Source organism: Molothrus ater, chromosome 1 (genome assembly GCF_012460135.2).
Source record: "Molothrus ater isolate BHLD 08-10-18 breed brown headed cowbird chromosome 1, BPBGC_Mater_1.1, whole genome shotgun sequence".
Classification (NCBI taxonomy): domain Eukaryota; kingdom Metazoa; phylum Chordata; class Aves; order Passeriformes; family Icteridae; genus Molothrus; species Molothrus ater.
Genome location: NC_050478.2, coordinates 40201473 through 40213631, shown reverse-complemented (window position 1 = coordinate 40213631; position 12159 = coordinate 40201473). Strand labels below are relative to the sequence as shown.

At 39.4% G+C, this 12159-nt stretch overlaps 1 protein-coding gene and 1 pseudogene across 1 annotated transcript in view; one reads left to right on the top strand and one right to left on the bottom strand.

The window, feature by feature from the left end:
- SLC4A7 (solute carrier family 4 member 7) overlaps positions 1-12159 on the top strand; it is a 93706-nt gene that overhangs the window by 17594 nt on the left and 63953 nt on the right. The window lies entirely within an intron of this gene.
- Positions 2514-2950, bottom strand: LOC118701640 (60S ribosomal protein L27a-like; annotated as a pseudogene).

Sequence of the window (12159 nt, the reverse complement as noted above, 5' to 3'; positions counted from 1 at the left end):
TTTGATAGTATTGGAAAGAAATACTTGTTTTGGAGGCTTGGTTTCTAAATAATGAGAAACATAATGCAATTTTCTTTACTTTCTCTTTTTTCTCCTTATCTCATATGTTTAGAAAGTCAATTTGGTTGCCAGATACAATTGCCATTGACTAGAATAACTCTTGCATTCTTTTCAGCATTTAAAAATTCCCTGCTAGCTGTGAAATCCTGAATTAAAAATGTTAAGATAAAGTTCTTGTAGCCACTGGGTGTAGCATGTTAGATTCATATTGCTGGAAGATCTTTTGCTTAGATCTCCAGTCTGGATGATATATTTTATGTATTTGTCTTAATGTTTGGTTCACTGTGCATTTGGCTTGACATTTTATTTTTATCTGTTAATGGTATCAATTATGTTTGTAAGGACATCTTAAAGCTGTTTCAAGTTCAGGCAGAGAGTTCAGGAGGAGACTTTGTGTCTAGGGCAATGACTTTGATTTATTGATGTCAGCTTTAGAGTTCTAGGGCTGGTCAGAACTGCTATGATTGCATCACAGGAAGTGTGGCTGGTGTAGGTTTACTCTGCATGTTCAAATTTGCCTTACAATAAAATCATGGCAGCAGAATTTTTATGGGTAGACTTTATGCAAGGCTAGATAATTGTCTGTTTTCCAGAAGTCAATGTGAAAGCCAAAAGCCTGTCTAAGTTCTTTGTTGTACGTGCTCCAATTTTGCTTAAAATTGTCTCAAATAAATTGTCTTTCCTTGAACATGTATTTGTGCTACTGGATGGTAGTGTACAGATTAAGGTGCATGTAAGTGTGGTCTATAGCTTTATTAGAAAGATGGGTAACTTCCGTTGTTCATTTTAAAATAATGAAAAATGCCTTTTCAGAGAGCACCCTTTTTAATAGTTCTTGGCTGGTTAGACCTCCCATACAAACCATGCTACTGCTCTCTGAAGTAGAGAATTCTAAGTGTTAAGCAAATGAAGAGCATCTGATCTGCCTGCCAGGTGCTGGATGCTGTCAACTTTTCTTACTAAGTAGCCCCTCAAGTCATAAATTTACAATAGGAGTCTGACAGCAGTTTTTTTTTCTCTTTGCAAGAGAATTGAGTGTCTTTCTTAAAAGTACTGTGTTGTCTTTTACATGTTCATTCACAAAACAAAAACTAATAAAATAATAAAACCTGTGTCAGTAGTTGTAGTTCTTGAGACAAAAAATGGCTACAAAAGAGGTAGGCTTTTTTTTTTTTTTTGGCTTATTTTAGATCTCTAACTCAGTTTCCCTTTGCATTTTGTCAGCTGAACTTTCCTGTAAAATAAGCACCATGTACAGTGGCATGTATGAGTCAGTTGTGCCAGAATCAACACCTTACTTTTAAACTGACTTCTCACAAAACCTGCTAGTAGGACATAGTGAAAGCATTACCCTTAATACATCAGAAAATCAACTGCTTGCTTTTTTAAAACAGAAAGAGCTTGTTGGTATAGTTTTACAAGATATTAAATAAGAAACAGAAGTGGATCTCCTTTTAAATGTCCTGTCAGTGGCCCTTCTGAAGGATCCTGGGCTGACTCCTAGAAATTTCAAGTTCTGAGAGTTTTTATCTCAGGCTTTATTATTTCTTTCTTTCAGGCTTTTCAGACTTTTAAGATTGTTGTGCTTTAGAAATGCAAGAAGAAAATGGAAGAAATTTTGGCAAGAAAGTATGTGTCTTAAAATACAGCTTCATGGTAAGGGTGAGCTGGAACTAACTAGTTCCTGATTTCTGAAAGGGAAAAATGTCATTTCCACTACATCCTTTTTCCTTTCCCATAAGCTGATTCAACTTCTGAAGCCATTGAAAAACTCAAACAAAACCTTAAAAACCACTCTACAAGCTCAAAAAAAAGACTTGTCAGTTTTAGTTTCCTGAAGTGAGTGTTAAATGAGTTACATGTTCATTCTGTAATCAGAATCATTGAATCAAAAAATGGCCTGGGTTGGAAGGCACAGTCTTCTAGTTCCAGCACCCCTAGTGTGGAAAGAGACACCTTCAACTAGATCATGTTCTCAGAGCTCCATCCTACCTGGCCTTAAACACTTTCAGGGGTGGGCAGCCACAACTTCTCTGGGCAACTTGTTCCAGTGCCTCACCACCTGACAGGAAGAATTTCTTCCTGCTATCTAATGTGTGTCTACTGTCTTTCCATTTGAAGTGCAAGAGAGTTCTGACTTTCTCTCAGCCTTTCCTCCAGGGAAAAGTGCTCCATCCTTGTAATTATCTTGGTAGGTCTCCTCTGGACTCTGTCCAGCAAGTCCATGTCCTTCCTGTGCTGGGAACCAACCAGGTGGGTTCTCAGTGGAGTGGAGTCATGGACCCACCTCCCTAAAAGTACTGACTGCTTTGGTCGGGAATCGAACCCTGGCCTCCTGCATGGCAGGCAAGAATTCTACCACTGAGCCACCAATGCTGGTGATTGTTTTTTTTTTTCCCTGACTCATTTTACACATTGTCTTTATTTAAAAAAAATAAATAAAACAAAAACTTCTATTCCACAAACACACAGGCACCACCAACTTCTTTGATTTTTCCCCTCTACGCTTCCTCTGAAAAATTTGCTTTCGCAATTGGGAGCTGCTTGTGCAGCTTCCCCTTGCCCAGCACTTTGTAGTAGCCTGAGTGCATAATACCAGTGACTGCAGCCAGTCTGGCCTCATTTTTCATGTAATTGAACATTTTCTATTCACTTACAGTTGTCCACAGTTTCCAAGTTGGCAGTAGCACAGAATTTTTGGTTTCTTGTCAAATGACAGTGTGTCATGCCTACTTTTCTGAAGTAACCAGAGTGATGCTTGCCAAAGTTCATCCTGTGATGTTGAATACCACCAGCATTACCATGTCCTCTGGGATGTTTCCTATATGTGCAGGTGGCTGTGGCTGATGTGCCCTCTTAGCTTCCAGGTGTCCCTTAGTCTGGAAGGCATCCTGTCAGTGTGTGCAAGGGCAGGGAAAGAGCTTGGTGCTTGTGAGAGTGAGGAAGAGCAAAGGGGGCAGAAGTGGGAAAGCATCAGATCCAATGTAAGGCAAAGATGTTGCATTGTCAAAATATTATGAGAAGAGTGGAAGGTGATGTGACTGCTGCCTTGCCATTCTCCAAGCTGAGATGTGAAACTACAGCAGTGGAAATGTGTGGCTCCATTACAGTTTGAGTCAGACTCTGCTGGAACATGGTCCTGCTCTGCCTCCTCTGGGCTCAGCAGTCTCCCTGGCCTACGCCTCACCACTACCGAGTGACATCTGAATTGAAGTGGCAAAATACCATCAGTGCAATTTTACTGCTGGCTCAGTTCCCTGATCTGGTATGTTGCAGGTTCTCATTATGGCCAGCACTAGCACAAAATAGGAATTGCAGCATTCTGGTACTGTCTGCCTTACTAATAAAATATGTGGGGATTGCTAAAACTTGGGGTTTTTTTGGTAGCTGTGAATTTGTTGGGGCAGAGGCTTGGTAGTACACTAGTGGCTGGTTGATATTCAGCATATGTGTGACAGTGGTAGTAATCTGACTGGCATTCATGCTACAAGGATTTCAAATACCGTAAAGTTCCTCAGCATAACTTTGGAGATGTGACTTGTGGACTTTTTATTTCATTGGTTTTTGTTTTATGTTTGGGGTTTTTGGTGGTTTTCATTTGTTTTTTAAAAATTATTTAATTAAAATAATCTGCAGATGCCAACACCTGAATCCTGTATGTTACAGCACTTAGCTAAAAATTTATGATGAAATGCTGCTGTAGTTCAGACTGCATGAGCAGACTGTATTTCCATCCTACCTGCCTTCTTATTAAAAAGAAATGTTGTGGGCCAGCTGATTCCTCCTCCTGTATTAGTTACCTATAGATACTGGAAACATTGCATTACCCTCCCACTATAACTTACTGAGTTTTGATTTGTAGGTAGTAATTTTTGTTCACTGTAAGAGTAAACATGTGTTGTTTGTTAGTTATTATACAGACACTTGATTTGAGTGGGATGCAGTCATATAAATAGAGAATTTGAGACACTGGGAAAGCTGAAGAATTAAGCCTTGAATTCATGTGAATTGGTGAGATTCAGTCTTTTGCTTTTCTGTGGAATGACTTTATAACTGAGTAATCATTCAAAAATGACATCATCATGGAAAGACATCTTTTATTTATTAGCTGCTGATGGTTGATGGTCTTTTCAAGGAGATATTCTGTTTGGGTGTAGTTTGGTTAGGTTGTATTTGAGCAATTTGTCCTAACTCAGTAATTGGATGGGTTGACTTTTTTTAAATTTATTTTTTGTTTTTTCTTTTGCTGTTTACCTCCTGAGGATTTACTGTCAGGGAAAGCAGATCTTCTTGTGCAAGCACTTTAAATAATGTCAATAAAAACAAGATAAAATTATCTGTCTCTTATTATGGTGCTTCATATCTGGACTCATCAGCTGTTCACAATGATGCCATCTATTCTAGGGAATTAATCTAAAGGATAAGTGGACATTGACCTCTTGGAGTGAACCCAGAGGAGGGCCACCAAGTTGATCAGAGGGACGGAGCACATGTATGAGGAAAGGCTGAGAGACTTTGGATTGTTCAGCCTTGGACTGATTTAGCTGTGGCCTTCCAGTACCAGAAAGGAGCCTACAGGAAAGATGGGACGAGGCTGTTTAAGAGAGGATGTAGTGACAGGGCAAGGGGGAATAGGATCAAATGGAAAGAGAGTAGGTTTAAAGTAGATGTGAGGGAGAACTGTTTACTGTGAGAGTGCTGAGGCACTGCAACAGGGTTCCCAGAGAAGTTGTGGATGCCCCATTCCTGGAAGTGTTCACGGCCAGGTTGGAGCTCTGAGCAACACTGAGGAAGGTGTTCCTGCCCACAGCAGGGAGATTGGAACTTGATAATCTTCAAGGTTCTCTTCCAGCCCAAACCAGTCCATAATTTAGAATATTTGCATAAATGGCTGTAGAACAGTTAAACATATGGCATTGCTTAGGCAGCCTTAATAGTGTTGAAACAGCCCTGGTTTATAGTTCTTATGAACTTGCACAGCAATCTAAGACTATTTTGGGATAAAGAAAAACTAGAATATCTCTCAAAAATGCTGCCAAAATTCCTGGAGATGAATTTAGCTAAAGGCAGTATGTTACAGTTGTAAAGTAAGCAGCTTTGAATTCCTCTGTGTCTCCCTACCATCCCTTCTTCCCCTCCCCCAGGAAAAAAAACCCAAACAAAACAACTGAAGATCAAAAACATCCCCGAAGTTTAAAAACCCAACCTCCTGAAAACCCCAACAAATCAAATCACCCAACCCTCCCTACCCTAGCTCAGTGGCATTTGCATGCTGACCACATGCTCATGCATGCTGCTGTAAGATCTTGGTGAGGTTCTGGTGGAACATGGTGAATTTCATCCATCTATACTGAGGGATGGTTTTGAGTCCTGGAACATGTCCTGGAAAACTTTACACACATCTTTTGTTTTTCTACATCATCAGTGTATTTAGATCAGAATGTGGTGTGATTAATCAAGTAGGACATAGTACACTAGAGAACATAGTAATCTTGCTGTTAATGAGGGTTCAGGTTATAAATTTCAGTGGGATCTCTAGAGACTAAGTATTCAGCTGTCCAAATGATGTGCAATTGTGTAAGGAGGGCTTAAACTAGTGATCTGCCTCATGTTTGCTCTCAGCATCCTGGTGGCTTCTGACAGCTGACCTGCAATCTGCTGAGATACCCGACTCCACTACTGGGGCAATACACCAGAGAATATCTGTACAGAATACATCTATCTTTTTTCTTCCCTTCTTTTTTGGGAAAAACCCAGTTCCATGTGTACGTGCCGATGCAAGCTGTGCAGGTGTACATCTTGGGAGCTAGGTGTTACATAGAAATTGTATTCTGAAAAATACTTGTAGGCAGTAAGACTTTGGGATTTTATGGCTAGTTTTAACTCATTAAATGATGAGCCACTGCTGGCAAAGGTTTCTGTGTTCCCTGGCTAAGGCAGTAATGTTTCTTTGGAGGAATACCCAATATTTAATTTCTTTGTAAAAAGAAATTCCTAGAATTTTTTTTTAATATGACTTAATAGGTTCCCCTTTGATAAGAAGCTGAACAAAACTATCTGTAGAGGTGTTTGACATATGACTGTGTTGTACAACTTGTCCCCTTCATCATCTTAATCCCCTAGCACCTTGCCTCCCGCCTGAATCCCCCCATGGCCTGGGGGGAATCTCTCCAAATTAAAGCCTCATTTAGAAGTATTTTCATGCTGTCTCATAATTATTTCTTGCCTTTTTTTATTTTCTAAAGAGAGATGCTTTGAGCTTGGTAGATGCTATCCTTTCAGCTGCATGAAAGGTGGCACTGGGTTGATTTTGGGGCTACAATGTTAGAAAAGATAGTCATAGTATCATTAACTGATTTGAGTTGGAAGGGAAACATAGGGATCATCAACTCCAACTCCCTGATTTAATTTCCTCATAAAAGGAAGTGTTGATTTTGGACTGTGGATGCAGCTCTTCGCACCCCACCTCCCTACCCCCTCAAACCAGGATTTTAAAGTATCAATAGATACCGAGTTTACAGGGCTGCATGTGTGGGTGGGTCAGTTTGCTTGCTCTGCAAGCAAGCAAGCACTCAGTTTTCTTGTGCTCATATCTGACTGTGTCAGATAGCAGCTGGGCTGGAGCTCATGTGGTAAATCCTGCTGAGAGCTCAGTCCTGCTTACTGCAGCTACTTTAAATGTCCTGCCATTTCAGAATGGCAGATTAAGCACAGCTCTGCCTGCTAGACACTCTGCAGACCCTGCAGTAAGGCAGTTCACTGCCACTTAGTAATGGACTAAGATCAGAATTGTGTATCACTTGGGAAAAAATCAAAAGTTTTTCAAAGAAGCAAGAGCTCAGATAAATTTTTTTTTCCAGATAAGTGGTACATACTCTTTTGGGCCCATCTTTCAAAAATGTGTTTTACAGACTGAGATAAGGTCAAATAAGTGGAATTTGAAGGGTATAAAAGTGAAAATGAAGAAGGAAAGATTGAAGGAAAAAGTGTATGTTTCATGATAGGTGCTTATGTTTCTTTTATTAAAATAAATGTCCTCATACACTTCACAGAGATATTTTTGCAGCATCAAACATATGGTTAAAATATTGCTCCAGCACAAATAGTTCTGCTCTGAGTTCTCACAGTGTTGTCACTGAACATGTTCAAGGATGTGATAATCTTTAATATATTTGCCTACAGTTTGTTTTAGAATACTTCTGTAGTTAAACATGTTGAGACAATTGCAGTTTGAAGTTGATCTGCTGTTCTCCATTTGATGGGAAGCTTTTTCCTGGTATTTACTCTAAGGGAAGAGCAGACGTTTATCCACAAAGTGTTTTGGTATGGACTTGAAAGACAAAAACTTCCATCTGTTTGGAAAAAAACAAACCTATGCTTCTCTTGCTTCTTAGTGGGTTTTTTCTTGTTTGTTTTGTTCCAAGAACTGAATGACTGTTAACAAGGAATTGGCTGACTACGGACTATAAAGAAATTTCAATAAGCTGCTTCAGAAAGGGTTTTTTTTTCTTTAAGTATTCAAACCAAGCAAGTACTTTTTCCCAAACTTATAAAAAATAATAATAAAAAAGAAATAAAATATGTGATTCCCACCCCTCTCATTCTATCCCTAAGGAATAGACAGCCTCTTTTCCCTTCACACACCCACTCCCAACTTAAACAAACATTTTTTACTTGTAGCAATTGAATTACTTCTAGTATGGATTTATGCTAAGGAACAATTCGTTGAAATATGGGAGAGCCACCAGGACACAGTTTAGCATGGCTGTTTCAGTATTCATCTGAGCAGCTGAAGAGCTGTGTGAATCTGTGCTCTGTGTTAGGGAAAGAAGAGGTGTGATTTAGGATGCCCAGTTTAGAAGAGATCACTAAGAACTAGGGTATCTGATATTTATGTTTAACTCTGTGCTTCCTCTATGAATCATTTAGTTTATAACAATTTACGTATGGCAGCAGAGAGGCCTTCAATACCTTGGAAGTTAAAAGATGCATACTTGTGTTAGAATGAACTTCTATTTACAGAGTGGAAACAAACTACTTTTAAACTCTCTTGTCAGCACTGTCTGAGAATACTTTCATTAGCCTATGGTTAGAGAATTTTCTGGACTGAGGCAGCAAGAGGAACTGAATGTGGCCTTCTGATTTCTCCACAGCTAGGTGATAAATACCATCTTCATAGTTGCACAGTGTATTGCACCAAGTTCATGGACAGTATGTTACTTTTTCTGTTTTGTCCAAGTTGTTTGTTGGTTGGGGTGGCATCAGTCCAGCTTCATTGCTAGAGTTCTCATCAAACAAGACGTAGGAGTAAAAGAGAAAAAGGAACAAGCAAGGCAGTGAGGCAGTGGCATGTCTTAAAGGTTAAGTTATAGATAACTCCTTAAAGAGACAGTTTTCCCATGCATTTGATGATGGGACAAGGAGATTAGGGTATGTTAGTGATGAAGAGGGAAAGAGTAAGATGAAGCGCTGAATTTGATCTGCTCGAACAGAGGTTGAATTTTTCAAAGGCTGACTTTCAGAAGGAAAAAATATAGCTACTCACCTGAATAGTAATACTCACCAGTAATACCTGAAACAGAGACAGCTTACTCTGGGAGGACACATGAGATTAATTGCAGCTAACATCAGTGCTTTTTTACCTTTTCAACAGGAGAGGAAAAAAAAAAATCTTTTTAGGAAGCCTTGGTTTATTTTGCAGAGCAAGAATATATAGCTTATGTTAAAAAAAAAAGCAACAACCAAACACCTGCATTGGAATGAGTATTCGTTGAAAGGTTGAGATTACAGCTATAAACACACTTAGCAGATGTTTGACTGCTGGGTTGTTCTGTTGGACCCGTGGTACAAATGCATTTTGTAGTGCTAATGAAGTCTTGGATCAGAGCAAAAATACTACCTTGGAGCTGTTCTCAGCAGCTGTTGATGCAGAAAATGTGAAGTGTGGAACTCAGTTTCAGCTCCTTTTTTGGTATTCCCTGGGCTGGAATTGAAGGCATTCCGTCTTGCCCATTCTGCTGCTGTGTGACCCTGCGGTAGCCGTAATCAGTGGCCTGGGAGATGAGCGAGCGGAGCGGGAGCGATTGGCTGGGGAGCAATTTCCCGGAGTACATCTGTGTCAGGCACAGGCAGCTAAAGCAGTCATGTATGCGCAGGCTCTGATCTCTGGGGAGGTTCATTACAGGGTCTCCTACAAGGGCATTCTCTGCTTCTGCACATCAGCATGGAGGAAGCTCGTCAAGGGAAGAAAATGCAACCTGTATGTAAATAGCAGCTGTGTAACATAATAATGGCTTGAATGGAATTTGATGCAAGTGATATTTAGCAGCTGTGGCTCAGAATTGTGTGCTACCTTAGACTCACTAGTTGTGGAAGAAATTTTTGAAAGATCTGGTGATAGAAGTAGTAGTTTGAGTAGAGATTTCTGTATTAGGGAAGATATTTGCTGTGTTGTTAGAATTGCTTAATCATAGTAACCAGCTTAATTCAGAAAGAAAATGTTCTCCTATAGTTGTGCCAGTATACTGTCAGACTTGGAGATTGGTTGAGTGTTTTGGATTGGGTTATTTTTTCTTTTGCACTATTTTGAGTCAGCCTTTCTTAATTTGAAGGTTATCAACTGTGGCTTTGCTTGATTCTGTGCAAGTATAGCCAGGATGTTTCTGGTAGAGAGTCTTAAAATAGCCGGCTAACTGTTCCTTTTTGACAAAAAAAAAGGCAAGTGAACTTAATGAGCTGTGTAACTGAGGTGAAGTGTTTGCAGAGGTAACATTTTCTTCAGACCTCAGTGGCACAGATAAAAAACTCCATTTGTGGGGATTTATACAATGAATTCTAATATTAGTGTTATAAGCTATTTCTTAGCCATTGTATGGGTTGTCATTACCACTGCCATGTAACTGCAATGCAGCGTGTAACAGGGATTACTACTTTAAAAGTTTCCTGGAAACTAAAATTTATGGGATGAAATTTTCCTAGGGTGGAAAACTCTAAAGATCCCTGAATTATTTTATGTATGACAGCTAAATTTTCTATTCCATTGTGTGAGCATAAGAAAGAATTTGATTTAGATATATTAGAGTGCATCAGATTGTAGTGGCCTTTGTTTGTCAAGGTCTCTGTAGTGCAGTGCTCGATTTTTTGTTTTCATTGTGGTGCTACTTTCAGCTCTGGGCACAGAACTGTATCAAGCATGCATAGAAGACTAGGCACAGATTTGAGGTGACTAGTTGTAAACATTATAGTACTTCTCCTTTTTTTAACCTGTAATTTCAGGAATTCACTTAATTACGTTTAAGTGAATGGAGATATGTTGGGTTTTTTTGAATGAAATTTAGTACTGTGAGGCAGTGATAAAATGCAACTTCGTGAAATAGCTACTATAATATTAGGTATGCAATTTGATATCTTGTGTTGGATTGCTGACAATATTTGCGAAGTTTATACATGGTGGTGAATTTTCTGGCTTGCAGAATACTCAGGCTGAATTGAAATAGACTTGTAAATGAAATATTCACCTGCACCTTGCTAGGAATCAAGCCATCTCTTTTTCTTGTGCTTGTTCTAATCCAGTTTTTTTGATGAATTGCTGTGGTGTGCCATGGTTGAAAGCCATTCACAATCGTGACCAGTCTCTTTCTTGTCAGTATTATGTTTCCTTTTCTTTCTGACTTTTTCTCACAATTTAATTTTCTCTTGTGATTAATGCAAACTCGGTTTATTGTCCAAAGACATGTTTAGTTTTTCTGGGATGGGACATGGCTTCTCTTGCACATTGTGGTGCTCAGTGTGACCCTGGCTGGATTAAGGCCTGCTAGAACTGAGATAAAACTACATATAAACATTAGATTTCAATAGAAGCAAAACATTAGTGTGTTTAGAACTGCTTTTTTCCTGAATGTGCTTGGGTTTTGTGGTGTTTAAGTAGCACACATGCATGTCTTTAGTGCCCTCCACATATAGTTTCAGAAAATTCAAAGTACAGTGAAACTTCCGGGGAGTCCGACTGAAGTCTGTTGATATCTTTTGGACATACTTGTCCAAACAAGGTTTGTAGAGCTGCTGTGTTTATTGTAAGTCTTCTCGAATCAGATTGGTCAGATGTATTTGGTAAGGTAAGCTGAGCACTTAATTAGAGGATTAGTAGGCTAAAAAAAATGTCTAAGTATCCCTAACCTCTTCCGTGATGGATATGGTCTTACTGAAATAAATCTAAGTGTCACACCTCCCTGCAAGGCTCTGAGTGTAGCTTTGATGAGGAGGGGCTGTCATTTACATGTGAGGATTGTTGAGTAAAATAGGAGTTGTACATGCACAGGTAAAATTCACAGGAAAAGAGGGGATGTGTGGTGACACCAAAGCCATTGAGCTGAATTAGAGTCATTCCTGTAGTGCTTGAGCAATATCCTCTGCTAAGATAGTAGGGGAAAAAAAATCTCTGGAAAGCAGCTGTTGGAGACCATAGAAATTACAACTAAGGGGGAACCCATCAACAGTATGCTTCCTATTTTAAACCTGGCAAGCGTTCTGTTTGTGAATTATTATTAATTGTGCTCTCATCTGTATATATTTAGAGGGGAAGGCCAGCTAAAAATTGTACGATGACAAAATGAGACAGGGCTCATTTATATGTGATGCATTTTTCCTTGGCTGTTAGGTTGATGTGCTTGATTTAGAACTGGTAGTGTTTCATCACTCTAGCAACTTCTGATGATACAGTATTGCTGTGTAGACATTGTGCCCAAAGAACTTATTTCAAATGCATCTCTAGGACCACTTGTGCAGTTCAACTGAATTTGAACAGTTTGATAGACTGCCTAATACCTTCACTTACTGTTATTTAGAAAGAACTTTGATTTTTTTTTGTCCTTTAAGGAGGCAGCAACTACAGATGCCAGCCCTCCTGCCTACTGCGGGCTCATCTTACCTCTGGTTTAAAAGCAGAATCAGTCTGAAAGAGAAGTGAAACAATATATTTAGAAAACTTAGCAAGTGCTGCTGTTAGTTGGTCCTGCAGGTACACCACGTCTACAAGCCCTTCCTATTGACTCACTTTTAACTAAGGCTGCTTGGTGCTGTGTGTGGGTAGCAGTGGGAGGA